At 38.7% G+C, this 15,123-nt stretch overlaps 1 protein-coding gene and 1 long non-coding RNA gene across 3 annotated transcripts in view; both read right to left on the bottom strand.

Annotated features, from left to right (window-relative positions):
• DORIP1 (dopamine receptor interacting protein 1) overlaps nt 1-15,123 on the bottom strand; it is a 42,090-nt gene that overhangs the window by 13,372 nt on the left and 13,595 nt on the right. For both annotated transcript variants that reach the window (XR_014795140.1, XR_014795141.1), the window contains one exon: nt 225-323. The gene's annotated coding sequence lies outside the window, so the exon portion shown is untranslated. The remainder of the gene's footprint in view (nt 1-224; nt 324-15,123) is intronic.
• The window catches only part of LOC311623442, a 764,210-nt gene that overhangs the window by 10,967 nt on the left and 738,120 nt on the right, over nt 1-15,123 (bottom strand). The gene's annotated exons all lie outside the window — the stretch shown is intronic.

The raw sequence follows: 15,123 nt of genomic DNA on the forward strand, positions 1-15,123 counted from the left end.
AACAGCTATATGACAATAAGTTGGACAATCTGGAGAAAATGAATAGATTTCTAGTAACAATACAACTTTCTAAAACCAAAACAGGAAGAATCAGAGAATCTGAATAGACAGAGTACTACCAATGAAATTGAAGCAGTAATCAAAATACTCCCAACAAAGTAAAGCCTTGGACCAGATGGCTTTAAAGGTAAATTTTCCCAAACATTCAAAGAACTAACACTTACCCTTTACAAAAGATTCCAAAAAAATTCAAGAGGAGGTAAAACTCCCAAGCCTTCTTTATGATGCCAGCATGAGCCTAATTCCAAAACCAGATAAAGACACTACAAAGAAAGAAAATTACAGGCCAATCTCCCTGACGAACATAGACGCTAAAATCCTCAACAAAATATTAGCAAATTGCCTGACCAGCATGGCTCAGTCGTTGAGCATCAACCTATGAACCAGAAGGTCATGGTTTTGATTCCTGGTCAGGGCACATGCCCAGGGTGTGGGCTCAGGGGACCTGGGGTAGGTGTGTGTATGTGTAGGAGGCAGCCAATGAATATTCGCTCTCTTTATTGATGTGTCTATCTCTCTCTCTCTCTTCCTCTCTAAAATCAATAAAAATAAATTTTTTAAAGATTAGCAAATTGACGCCAAGACTGGTTTGGCTCAATGGATAGAGCGTTGGCTTGGGGACTGAAGGGTCCCGGGTTCGATTCCGGTCAGGGGCATGTACCTTGGTTGCGGGCATATCCCCAGTGGGGGGTGTGCAAGAGGCAGCTGATCAATGACTCTCTCTCATCGATGTTTCTAACTCTCTATCTCTCTCCCTTCCTCTCTGTACAAAATCAATAAAATATATTTAAAAAAAAAAGATTAGCAAATTGAATACAACAATATATTAAAATGATCATACATCATGACCATTATTCCAGGGATGCAAGAATGGTACAATATTAGCAAATCAATAAGCATGATACATCACATAAATAAAAGTGTGAAAGACAAAAATAACATGACCATATCCATAGATGCAGAAAAAGCATTTGACAAAACCCAACACCCTTTTCTGATAAGAACTTTAAGCAAAGTGAGAATTGAGGGATCATACCTTAACATAGTAAAAGCCTTATATGACAAACCAACAGCCAACATCATACTCAATGGGCAAAAACTAAAAACATTTCACCTAAGAACAGGAACAAGACAGGGATGCCCACTTTCACCACTCCTATTCAACATAGCTCTGGAAGTACTAGCCATAGCAATTAGACAAGAAGAAGAAATAAAAGGTATTCACATTGGAAAAGAAAATGTAAAACTGTCATTATTTGTAGATGACATGATACTGTACATAGAAAACCCTAAATACTCCATTAAAAATTATTAGACTCAATAAATTAATTCAGCAATGTAGCAGGATACAAAATTAATGCCAAGAAATCTATGGCATTTCTATACACCAATAGTGCACTTTCAGAAAGAGAGACTAAAAAAGCGATCCCATTTACCATCGCACCAAAAAAAAAAAAAAAAAAAAAAAAAAAGATACCTAGGAATAAACTTAACTAAGGAGGTAAAAGAACTATATTCAGAAAACTACAGGTCACTGAAAAAAGAGATAGAGGAAGACAAACAGATGGAAGAATATACATTGTTCACGGATTGGTAGAATCAACATCATTAAAATGTCCATACTACCCAGGCAATCCATAGATTCAATACACTCCCATTAAAATACCAATGGCATATTGCACAGACCTAGAAATTAATCTGGAATTAAAAAAAGGCCCCTAATAGCTACAACAACCCTGAAAAAGAAAAACAAAGTAGGTGGGATCTTAATACCAGATATCAAGCTGTATTACAAAGCCACTGTTCTCAAAACAGCCTGGTACTGGCACAAGAACAGACATATAGATCAATGGAACAGAATAGAGAACCCAGAAACCAACACAAACCACTATGCTCAATTAATATTTGACAAAGGAGACAAGAACATACAGTGCAGTCAAGATAGTCTCTTCAATAAATGGTGTTGGAAAAATTAAACAGAAACATGCAAAAAAATTGAAACTAGACCACCAATTTACACCATACACAAAAATAAACTTAAAATGGATAAAGGATTTAAACATAAGAAGGGAAACCATAAAAATATTAGAGAAATACACAGGCAGAAAAATCTCAGACATATGTCAAAGTAATTTATTCACCAATACAGCTCCTAGGGCATTGGAAATGAAAGAGAAAATATTATAAACAAATGGGACTACATCAAAATAGAAAGCTTTTGCACAGCAAAAGAAACCATCAACAAAACAAGAAAGGCTACTGCATGGGAGAACATATGTGTCAATGTTATCATCAATATGGGTTTTATCTCCAACATTTACAGGGAACTCAGACAATTTAACAAAAGGAAGATAAATAACCCAATTTAAAAAAAATGGGCAAGGAACCTAAATAGATACTTTTTGAAAGAAGACATAAGGAAAGCCAAGAAACATTAAAACATGCTCAAAGTCACTAATCATTGGAGAATTGCAAATCAAAATGATAATGGCGTACCATCTCACACCTGTCAGAATGGCTATCATCAACAAATGACAAGTGCTGGCGAGGATGCAGAGAAAAAGGAACCTTCATGCATTGTTGGTGGGATTAGACTTGTGCAGCCACTGTGGAGAACAGTATGGAGTTTCCTCAAAAAACTAAAAATGGAACTTCCATTTGATCCAGTAATCCCACTTATAGGAATATATCCCAAGAAAACAGAAACACCAGTCAGAAATGATATATGCACCCCTATGTTCATAGCAGCACAATTTACAATAGCTAGGATTTGTAAACAGCCTAAGTGCTCATCAGCAGATGAGTGGATTTAAAATCTGTGAATACAAAGAAGCAAAAACACTCCTCCGGAAAAGCAGAAAGAAAAAGAATCCAAAGAGTTGAAGATAGTGTAAGGAGCCTCTGGAACTTCAAGCATATCAATATCAGAATTATGGGGGTCCCAGAAGAAAAGACAGAGATAAGATATTGAAAATCTATTTGAAAAAATAGTGACGGAAAACTTCCCCCACCTGGTGAAAGAAATAGACTTACAAGTCCAGGAAGCGCACAGAAACCCAAACAAAAGGAATCTATAGAGGACCACACCAAGACACATCAAAATTAAAATGCCCAGGCAAAAGACAAAGAGAGAATTTTAAAAGCAGCAAGAGAAAAACAGTTCATTACCTACAAGGGAACACCCATATGACTGTCACAGGATTTCTCAACAGAAACTATGCAGGTCAGGAAGGAGTGGCAAGAAAAATTCAAAGTGATGAATAGCAAGAAACTACAACCAAGATTATTCTACCCAGCAAAGCTATCATTCAGAATTGAAGGTCAGATAAGGAGCTTCACAGATAAGAAAAAGCTAAAGGAGTTCATCACCACCAAATCACTATTATATTAAACGCTAAAAGGTATTCTTTAAGAAGAGGAAGAAGAAGAAAAAGACAAAAATTATGAACAAAAAACACATATCTATCAACAAGTAAATCTAAAATCCAAGGGAATAAAAAATCTGAGGAACAGATTAAACTGGAGAATATAATGGAATCGGGCATAGAAAGGGAGTGGATTGACATTTCTTGGGGGAAAAGGAAAATGTGGAGTGTGGAAAGAGACTGGACAAAAATCATACATCTATGGATGAGGACAGTGGGGTGAGGTAAGGGCAGGGGGTGGGGTAGGAACCTGGTGGAGAGGAGATATGGAGGGGAGAGGAGGAGAGGAACACCTGTAATAATCTGAACATTAAAGATTTATTAAATTAAAAAAAGGAATTCATTTTAAATTCTGAGACCACAATCAATTTTACATAGAGGCTCCCAGTTCAACCAAATGTCCTCACCCACAGCCTCCAGGATCAATCAAGATGTGTGGGTTTTTTTGTTTGTTTTTTATTAATATATGTTTTATTGATTTTTTTTTTAATAGAGAAGAAGGGAGAGGGAGAGAGAGTTAGAAACATCGATGAGAACAAAACATCGACCAGCTGCCTCCGGTACACCCACCACTGAGGATGTTCCAGCAACCAAGGCACATGCCCTTGATTGGAATTGAACCTGGGACTCCTGAGTCTGCAGGCTGATGCTCTATCCACTGAGCCAAACCGGTTAGGGCAAGATGTGTTTTAATTGACTGCTTTTGTCTTTAAGAAATTCTTGGATAAAAAACAACATCTGTCATTAGTTTTATCCTTATAAAAAGCACTTTGGTGCTTAAATACTTTAAAATGTTTTTAAAGTTTCTAATTCTTTTTTAAATGTATTAAAAGTTTCCTTTTTAAAAAAATAAATAAATAAATCTTAGGTTTGAAACCATAAAAATCCTAGAAGAAAATATAGATAGTAAGATCTCAAACATTTCTCATAGCAATTTTTTTCCTGATGTATCTCCTCAGGCAGTGGAAACAAAATATATATATATAAACAAATGGGACTACATCAAAGTAAAGAATTTTTGCACAGCAAAGGAAACCATCAACAAAATGAAATGATAAACCACTGAATGGGAGAATATATTCATGAATGTATATCTGATAAAGGGTTAATATCCAAAATTTATAAAGAACTTATAAAACTCAATACCAACCCTTCCACAATCCAATTAAAAATTGGCAAAAGTGCCGAAATCGGTTTGGCTCAGTGGATAGAGCGTCAGCCTGTGGACTGAAGAGTCCCGGGTTCGATTCCGGTCAAGGGCATGTACCTTGGTTGTGGGCAAATTCCCAATAGGGGTTGTGCAAGAGGCAGCTGATCAATGATTCTCTCTCAATGATGTTTCTAACCTTCTATCCCTCTCTCTTCCTCTCTGTAAAAAATCAATAAAATATATTTTAAAAAAATAAAAAATAAAAAAATTGGCAAAAGATCTGAAAAAATTCTCAAGAGAGAACATACAGATGACCAACAGACATATGAAAAAATGTTCAATGTCACTATTTATCAGATAAATGCCAATTAAAACCACAACCAGATATCACTTGGCATCTGTCACCATGGCTATCATCAATAAATCAACAAAGAAGTACTTGTGAGGAGGTGGAGAAAAGGGAACTCTTGTGCACTGTTGGTGGGAATGAAGATTAGTGCAGTCACTATGGAAAGCAGTATGGAGTTACCTCAAGAAATTAATAATGGAACTGCCCTGTGACCCAACTATTTCACTCTGGGAATTTATCCAAAGAAACCTAAAACACTAATTTGAAAGAATATATGCACCTTTATGTCAGTTGCTACGTTATTTACAATAGCCAAGATTTGCAAACAGCCCAAGTGTCCAACAGTAGGTGAGTGGATAAAAAAGGTGTGGTACATTTACACAATTTACTCTCCATAAAAAGGAAGAAAAATTTTTACTTTGTGTAACAGCATGAACGGACCTGGAGAACATTATGCTAAGTGAAATAAGCTAGCCAGAAAAAGATGAGTCCATATGACTTTCCTCATATGTGGACTTTTAATGAATAAACTGAACTACTAAGCAAAATAGAGACAGACTCATAGCATGCAGACAGCTCACGTGTATGGGGTGGTGTGTGTGTGTGTGTGTGTGTGTGTGTGTGTGTGTGTATGGATTGAGTAAAAAAGAAAAAGAGAGAACACGTGCACATGGACAACAATCTGGTGATGACAAGGAACGGAGGGGGGGTTGGTTGAGGTGGAAGAGAGCATAGAGGGGATAAATGGTGATGGGAAAAAGTATGTACCCCTATGTTCATTGCAGCATTATTTACAATAACCAAGACTTGGAAGCAGCCCAAATGCCCGTAAATAGATGAGGAGATAAAAAAAAAACACCACAAATAAATAAAAGATACATTTACACAATGGGATTGTACTTGGCTTAACAACAACAACAAAAAAGTAAAATAAAAATAAAAGAAAGAAAGAAAAAGAAAGAGAAAAAAAGAATCTTACTTTTTGGGATAGCAAAGATGGACCTGGAGAGTATTATCATGAGTGAAATAAACCAGTTAGAAAAGACAAGTACCATATGATTTTACTTACATGTGGAATCTAATGAACAAAATAAACTAACAAACAAAATAGAAACTGACTCATAGATACAAAAAACAGACTGACAGAAGTCAGAGGGGATGGACATTGTGGTGCTGGTTGAAAAAGCAAAGCAAAGCAAAACAAAACAAAACAAAACAAAACAAAAAACTCATAGACACAGACAACAGTATGATGATTACCAGAGGGAACGTGGGTATGGGGAGGTAGGAGAGGGAAAAGTAGTTTAGGTTAAAGGGAGGATAAATGGTGATGGAAGGAGACTTGACTTGGGGTGGTGAACACACAATACTATATACAGAGGATGTATTATACCCAGAAAAACCTATATAAATTTATTAACCATTGTCCACAGTAAATTCAATAAAAAAGAAAAGTTTATAATTTTTAGTGTACTTGAATCCTTTATTGAGTAAAGCAGAATCTAAATGAGGATGGAGTAATCACTTTTGTTATTGTGATCAGAAAGAAAGTCTTGGAAGGTATATTCTTGGTGTGTTCTGAGGAGACTTATGAATTTAAATAGCAGTGGTCCTATAATCTATTTGAGTAGGTGGTTCCCACTGTATAGAGGGCTACATGTCAAAAAGTTTTAGAGCCTGGTTTTAAAAGAATTTGAATAAATAGTTTTGGACAATTTTGAGCAGGAATAAGGTAGAATATTTCATTATTATTTGGTATCAAGAAAAATTTAAGCTGTTAAGTTTTCTCCAACATTTTAACTTTTGCTTTATTTGTTCTTGCATTTCAAACTAATGAATGTATTTAACATTTTTCCAGTTTAATGTCATAATTTGTTCTGTGAATTTAATTGCCCACAGAAAGGCCAGCCAATAAACTCAAAATATTCAGAGCATTTAGTTTATTTTCTACAGCAGTGCTACACACCTACTAATTTCATTTTTAACAAAATATTAAAAGATAAATCAACAAAAATAGTAGCTAACATTTTCATGGCTCATATTATGTGCCACACACTAGATGCTATACAAATTCACTTAACCCTCACCACAACCTTATGAGATATATTCTATTATCTCCATTTTACAGTAGAAACAGAACAGAGATGACACAAAGCATATAATCAGTGACCGGGTTAGAATTTGAACCCAGGCAACCTGGCTTTAGATTGCCATCCTCTTATTTCTCTCTTTGGGCATAAAATTCAGTAGTTTAGGACTGATGATAATAGATATAAATCAGTGGTAGAGTGGTCGTATCTTATGACTCATCTCGAAAATGCAATTCCTTTATCTTTTTGCCCGAGTGAAAAATGTGAATCCTGAATCAGGTCTTCTGGCATTTCTATAAGATCTCTAGGAACAGAGTTTGCTTTCTTTGAAAGCAGAAAGAAAGCATAGAGGAGTCCAGAAACCATGAGAGTTGGAGAAACAGATGAAGAAACAAACCAGAGTCAACTGACAAGTGTTATTTGTTGGCAGAGAGCAAAGCTAACCTCACCAAAGACATCACCACTGAATGTTATCCCCAAACTATGAGTGTGTATTGTGTCATAGAACAGAAGGAAGATTGGACTCGCCTCACCCAAATCATAAAGTAGATTTATACTTTAAGGCTAGAAAGTTCCTTTGCATTCCACACTGAGGAGCGTCCGCCACCTATTGTTCATGTAGAAGACTGCAGGAGTTGGAAATCCAGTCCTGCCCCTCCACAAGTTAGCTCATTCACCAAGTATTCGCAGAGGACCTATCCCAAAGGCCCTCCGCGTTCCTCTCAAGTCTCTTCCCTCTTATTAAAAATAAAAAATATTTGAGATAATGAATCTTTGTGAATTACTTTAACTGTAATAAACATGTTTCTAAATGTGATGGTGTTAAAGGGGGTTAGGCTTTGTAGAGGCAATAGCACGGACAGTTGCCCTTGAAATCACAAACTGGACCATCTTTCCTCCCCAAACCTCTTTGCCGGAATGCTAGGCAGCAACTGTGAAGGGCTTATTTTAAGGACTTTAACACAGATGTCTGCTGACCTCCTCTGTACTCTCAAAGCCTCAGGTGCTTACCCTGCCACAGTCCCTCACTTCGTACATTCATTGACTGACGCGTCTTTCCCTTTTTCTAGATGTGTACACCTTCAGGGCAGAAATCATATCTAGGTCAACTAGCAAACAGTAGATAGTAAATAGGTATTAAGTGAATGCTACAGAGAAAGTATGTCTGATACTAATTTATCCTAGCTTGCAGCTCCCAAATCAAGCTTAGCTTGCTTGGGTGAAGATTTTCCTAGCAATTTCCTCTAAGTCTTAAGCATGGGGCTTCTTGACCTGAGCCCAGGACAGCTCTCCTGTTACCTGACATCTTCTCTACTCATTTCTTTTCCTTCTGTTCTAAAATTCTTATATGTTGAATGCACAGGTATTTATTGTTTCCTTCCCTTCTCTTCACAAACTCCCTCACATAGCTTTAACCTACTCTATGTTTAAAGCAAGCTAATCATGCTCATTATATTTTATTTTATTGATTTTTTAGAGAGAGAGAGGAAGGGAAGGGAAGGGAAGAGAGAGATGTCCATCTGTTGTTCCACCCATTCACGCATTCATTGATTTCTTCCTGTTTGTGCCCCAACCAAGGAATTGAACCACAATCTTACCACATTGGGACCACCTTCCAACCAACTGAGCTACTTAGCCAGGACCTTAAACTTCCGTTACTTCTTTATTATGTTAACAGGAAACACAAAGTCTATATTTCATTGTATCTTTCTGGGGACAATGTATACCACAGGGTCTTCCCAACTCTGGCAACTGTAATACTAGTTTTGAGATGTAGGTAGAGGAACATAAAGGAATGATATAATTCATAAAATAAAATAACGAGTTTGTGAAGGTTTGAGAAGAGAAAGCTTCTGAAGGGAAGTGTCTGAACAGGTGGCCACAGCAGTTTTCTTCAGTCTCACTTCCCTCTCCAAGTTGTCTCATGTTGATTATTTCCATCACCACTATGCCAGACCCCAGGAATATGCATTTCTTATTTCAAATCCCTAACTCCTTGATTCTTGGTCCTCTTCAGTACTAGGCAGCTATGCTGGATGTTTCGAAAAGGCTTTACCAGTATGAACCAATTATTTTCAGTGGGTGGAGAAATCATGGATGATCATTTTTTTCTTTATACTTTTCTGGACTTATTGATTTTTAAAAATCAATTGATATTTTATTTTTATAATTATATTAAAAAGTAACACTACAGCCCAGTTGGAGTGGCTCAGTTGGTTGAGCATTGTTTTGTGCACCCAAAGACTGCCAGTTCGATTCCTGGTCCATGCACATACATGGGTTGAGGTTTTGATCCCCACTTGGGGAGTGTACAGGAAGCAACTGATCCATATCTCTCTCTCTCTCTCTCTCTCTCTCTCTCTCTCTCTCTCTCTCTCTCTCTCTCTTTCTCTCTCTCTCTCCTCTTTCACTTTTCCTCCCCCTCCCCCTCTCCCTCTTTCTAAGTCCTCAAGCTAGGATTAAAAAAAAGAAAAGGCTGCCCTAACTGGTTTGGCTCAGTGGATAGAGTGTTAGCCTGCGGACTGAAAGGTCCCAGGTTTGATTCCAGTCAAGGGCATCATGTATCTTGGTTGCTGACACATCCCCAGTAGGAGGTGTACAGGAGGCAGCTGATGGATGTTTTTCTCTTATTGATGTTTCTAACTCTATCCCTCTGCCTTCCTCTCTGTGAAAAAAATCAATAACATATTTTAAAAGAAAGAGGAAAACAAAAAGCCTGGCCAAAGCGGTTTAGTGGTTCAGCATCCACCTATGCACCAAGAGGTCCTTGGTTCGATTCCAGGTCAGGGCACATATTCGAATTGTAGGCTCAATCTCCAGTAGGGGCATGATCAATGTTTCTCTCTCATTTATTTATTTTTATTTTTTAAATAAATCTTTATTGTTCATATTGTTACAAATGTTCCTCATTTTTCCCCCTCCACCAGGTTCTCACCCCACCCTCTGCCCTTTCCCCACCCCCCATAGTCCTCATCCATAGGTGCACAGTTTATGTTCAGCCTCTTCCCGCACCACCCACTCCCCATTTCCCTGAGAATCGTCAGTTCACTCCCCTTCCCTACCTCTGATTCTATAATATTCACCAGTTAATATTGTTCATCAGATGTTTTAATTCCCTTGGTTTTTAGATTCACTTCTTGATAGTATTTGTTGTTCTTAATTTTTATCTTTATTTTCTTCCTCTTCCTAAAGAACCCCCTTCAGCAATTCATAAATTTGGTTTGGGGATGATGAACTCCTTTAGCTTTTTTTTTTTTGAAGCTCTTTATCTGGCCTTTGATTCTGAGTGATAGCTTTGCTGGGTAGAGTATTTTTGGCTGTAGGTTCTTGTTATTCATCACCTTGAATATTTCTTGCCATTCCCATCTGGCCTGCATGGTTTCTGTTGGGAAATCAGCTGATAATTGTATGGGTGCTCCTTTATAGGTAACTACCTGCTTTGCTCTTGCTGCTTTTAACATTCTCTTTGTCTTTTGCTCTTGGGATTTTAATTATGATGTGTCTTGGTGTGGTCCTCTTTGGATTCCTTTTGTTTGGGGTTCTGTGTGCATCCTGGACTTTTAAGTCTATTTCTTTCACCAAGTGGGGGAAGTTCTCTTTCACTATTTCTTTCAATATGTTTTCAGTATCTTGCTCTCTCTCATTTTCTGGACCCCCATAATTCTGATGTTGGTTTGCTTGAAGTTGTCCCAGAGGTTTCTTACATTATCTTCAACTTTCTGGATTCTCTTGTCTTCTTGCTTCTGTGGAGGAGTGTCCTCTGGCTCTTTGTGTTCCAAATCTTTGACTTGATTCTTGCGATCTTCCATTCTGTTTTTAGGACTCTGTATAATATTTTTTTATTTCAGACAATGTATTCTTTATTTCTAGTTGATCCCTTTTCATATCCTCATAGGTCTCATTTATTTTATCGGCTTTTTTCTAGGAAATTCTTGAAAAACCTTATAAGTGTGGTTTTGAACTCTATATCCAGTAGCTTTTTGTCCTCCATTTCTTTCATTTGTGATCTGTTTTCTTGTCTCGGCATTTTCGCTGCTTCTCTGAGTTGGTAGGGTTGCTTTGTGTGTTAAGATGTCCTATATAGTTCAGTGGGTCAGCCTCCCAGTTATCTAAGGTGGACACTCTTGGTGCACCCCTTTGTGGACTGTGTGTACAGTCTTTTGTATTTAAGTCTTAATTGTTGTTGGTATCACTGGGAGGAACTGACCTCCAGGCCAATTGGCTGTGAGAATCAGCTGTGTCTATGCCTGGAAACAGCCTTATTCAAAAGCCTCTGTGTCTATGCCTGGAAACAGCCTTATTCAAAAGCCTCTGTGTCTATGCCTGGAAACAGCCTTATTCAAAAGCCTCTGTGTCTATGCCTGGAAACAGCCTTATTCAAAAGCCTCTGTGCTCAGCTTGGATGGGGCGGAGTTTTAGGGTGGAGCCTACAGCCTTGGCTTTCTGTCAGCCCCGCCCTATGAGGTTCCTGAGTCTCAGTGTTCCTCAGTGTCCTTTGGTACTTGCTGCAAGCACCTCTGAGAGAAAGGCGCCCTTGAGTTTCGCCCACTACCGGACAGTCTAGTCTCTCCCGCAATGAGCCAGAACTGGGGTTCAGCACAGTCTGGAGCTTTTATCTCCTTCCTGCTAGGGAATGCCAACCAGGCACTCAGGCGCACCTCCTCTCTGGCTCCGTCCTCTCCCCACGCGTGCACTGTGTCTCCGTACCTTAGGCTTTTACAGCTCCTCTGATTTTTCTTCTGGTTTTCTTTTTCCTTCTAGTTGTAGAATTTCCAGTCAGTCAACTTTCCTGTAGTTCTGGATAATGTCCACTTTATATTTTAGTTGTATTTTTTGAAATTGTTGTGTGAGAGTTGGTCCGAAGGTTGTGGGTTATTGTTAAGCTGATTAACATTGAAAATTGTTGTGTGAGGCTGCAGTTAGGCATTTACCTATGCCGCCATCTTGGTTTCCTCTCTCTCAATGAGGTTTCTATCTCTCTGTCACTCTCCTTTCCTCTCTTCATAAGGTCAATAAAAATATATTTTAAAGAAAGAAAAAAAAAATAACACTATAGAATTCAAAGAGAAAACAAGGAATAATAAAACTAAGAACAGATTTTTTAAATCCCTCAACTCCTTACCCCCCCGCCCCCTAGCCCCATACTCTCTTCTACCTCCCCTGATCCTCCTTTCCTTCTGGTAATTATCATACAGTTGTCTGTGTCTATGAATTTCTTTTTCTTAATTTCTTTACTTTTTTTACCCAGCCTCTCAACCTCTCCCCTCTGACAGTCTATTCTCTACTAGTCATTTTCTATTTTGTTAATTTTGTTCATTAGATTCCACATGAGTGAAATAATTTGGTACTTACCTTTCTCTGATTGGCTTATTTTCCTTAGTATAATACTTACCAGGTCTACTCATCATTTTTTTATTATTTTACTAGAGGCCTGGTGCATGAAATTCATGTGGGGGAGAGGGGTCCTTCAGCCCGGCCTGAACCCTCTCCAATCCAGGATTCCTCTCACAATCTGGAACCACTGGCTCCTAACTGCTCACCTGCCTGACTGCCTGATGCCCCTAACAGCTCCCCTGCTGGCCTGCTGGCCCTAACTGCTCTCCCCTGCTGACCTGATCACACTGTCTAGCTGCTCCCCGGTGCTAGCTTGATCCCCCTAACTGCCTAACTGCTCTCCCCTCCTGGCCTGATCCCCTAACTGCCTATCTGCTCTCCCTTCCTCTCCATGGCCTTTGGACCTTAGAACAGGCATGCTGAGAGCTCTCTGCCACAGCTCAGCCCCATCCTGATTGGTCGTTACATGACAGCATCCCAGCTAATTTGCATAATCCTCTATTAGTAGTATAGGTATTTTTGTATCTGAGTAGTATTCCATTGTGTACCATGGTTTTTTATCCACTGATTTCTAGAGAATGGAAGCGATAGAGGTGGGAGTGAGAAACAGCTAGATGAGAGACATCAATTGGTTGCCTCCCATACTCACCCCGGCTGGGGAACCTGCAACCGAGCTGTGCCTTTGACCAAGAATTGAACCTGGGATCCTTCAGTGCATGGGGCTGACACTCTAACCATTGAGCAAACTGGCCAGGGCTGCTTCCAAATCTTGGCTATTGTAAAAAATGTTGCAATGAACATAGAAGTGTATATATTCTTTCATATTAGTGTTTTGGGTTCCTTTGGATATTTCCCAGAAGTAGAATCACTGGGTCGAAAGTGATCAGGTAGATATCAGCATATAAAGAAATTATTTTGCTATAGGTTCCTTTGGATATTTCCCTGAAGTGGAATCACTGGGTCAAAAGTGATCAGGTAGATATCAGCATATAAAGAAATTATTTTGCTACAGTTCCATTTTTAATTTTTTGAGGAAACTCCACACTGCTTTCCACAGTGGCTGCACCAATCTGCATTCACACCAAAGGTGCATGAGGGCTCCCTTGTCTCTATATCCTCACCAACACTTGTTTGTTAATTCACTGATGACCTTCTGATAGGTGTGAGGTGATATGTCATCGTGGTGAACAGATTTATTTTTGTTAATCCTCACTCGAGGGTATTTTTCCATTGATTTTTAGGGAGAGTGGAAGAGAGAGAGAAAGACAGAGAGAAACATCGATGTGAGAGAAACATCAATTGGTTGCTTCCTGAATGTGCCCCCACCAGGCCTGGGCTGGAGAGAAGCCTGCAACCAAGATGTGTGCCCTTAATTGGAATTGAACCCGAGACCTTTTGGTCCATGCTGATGTTCTATCCATTGAGCCAAACCAGTTAGGATGGATTTCTTTCTTTTTTTTTTTTTTTTTTTTTAAATATATTTTATTGATTTTTTACAGATAGGAAGAGAGAGGGATAGAGAGTCAGAAACACCGATGAGAGAGAGTCATCGATCAGCTGCCTCTTGCACACCCCCTACTGGGGATGTGCCCGCAACCAAGGTACATGCCCTTGACCGGAATCGAACCCGGGACCTTTCAGTCCGCAGGCCGACGCTCTATCCACTGAGCCAAACCGGTCCCGGCAGGATTTCTTTCTTTTTATAAAAAAATATATTTGTTTTCAGAGAGGAAAGGAGAGGGAAATAGAAACATCAATGATGAGAATCATTGATTGGCTGCCTCCTGCACGCCCCCTACTGGGGATGGAGCCTGCAACCCTAGCATGTGCCATGACCAGGAATTGAACTGTGACCTCCTGGTTCATAGGTTGACAATCAACCACTGAGCCACTCAGCCGCTGGTTGGGCGGAACAGATTTCTAATTCTACCATAGCTAACTTGACTGCACAGATCATTTGGTCCCAAGCTCTTGTTCCAGTCCATCACTTTTAAAGGCCCCAAAGAGCTGCTCACTTTTTCATTTTCAAGATAATTCCTCTTGATAGCTTCTAGCAGACCTCATTGAGGAAAGAATGGAGGTCTATAGAACTGATTGCTCATTGAGGGAAAATAACCTAATATACCCCTCAGGTAGATATCAGCATATAAAGAAATTATTTTGCTACAGAGACTCCCTACTAACTTCTTTCTCAATTTCTCAGAGATAGAGTAAAAGTTTGTTTTCCCTGGAATCAAATTTAAATTGGAAGTTAAAGGCTGTCCAGGTGACCCTAGTGAACCTGGGTCACTAGGTGGGTTGGAACCTGTTAGTAGGGCATCATTAAGATGCACGTCAAAAGCTTTGTGAGTTTAGCTTTTAATGCAGAAACACTTGATGCTGATTTTAAATGTTGGAGAACTAACAAAGGATGATGAGAATACAGGGTGAGGCAAAAGTAGGTTTATAGTTGTGAGTAGGCAAGACAGAATTTATTCTTGTATTATTTCCCATACAAACAACTGTAAACCTACTTTTGCCTCTCTGAGTATACATGCTTGCTTTGGCTATAGTTTAATACTTGTTGCAGTCATTTTTATGCAAACTGCTTATTATTTCTTCGTATAGAGTACTGCAATTATTTTCAAACAATTGTCATAAATTCATTTAATTATAAAACTAAACTGTTGATATGCTTAACAAGTACAGCTTTTTATGTCATAGTAGTTATCTGGC

Source organism: Pipistrellus hanaki (genome assembly GCF_964339955.1).
Source record: "Pipistrellus hanaki genome assembly, chromosome: 1".
Lineage (NCBI taxonomy): Eukaryota > Metazoa > Chordata > Mammalia > Chiroptera > Vespertilionidae > Pipistrellus > Pipistrellus hanaki.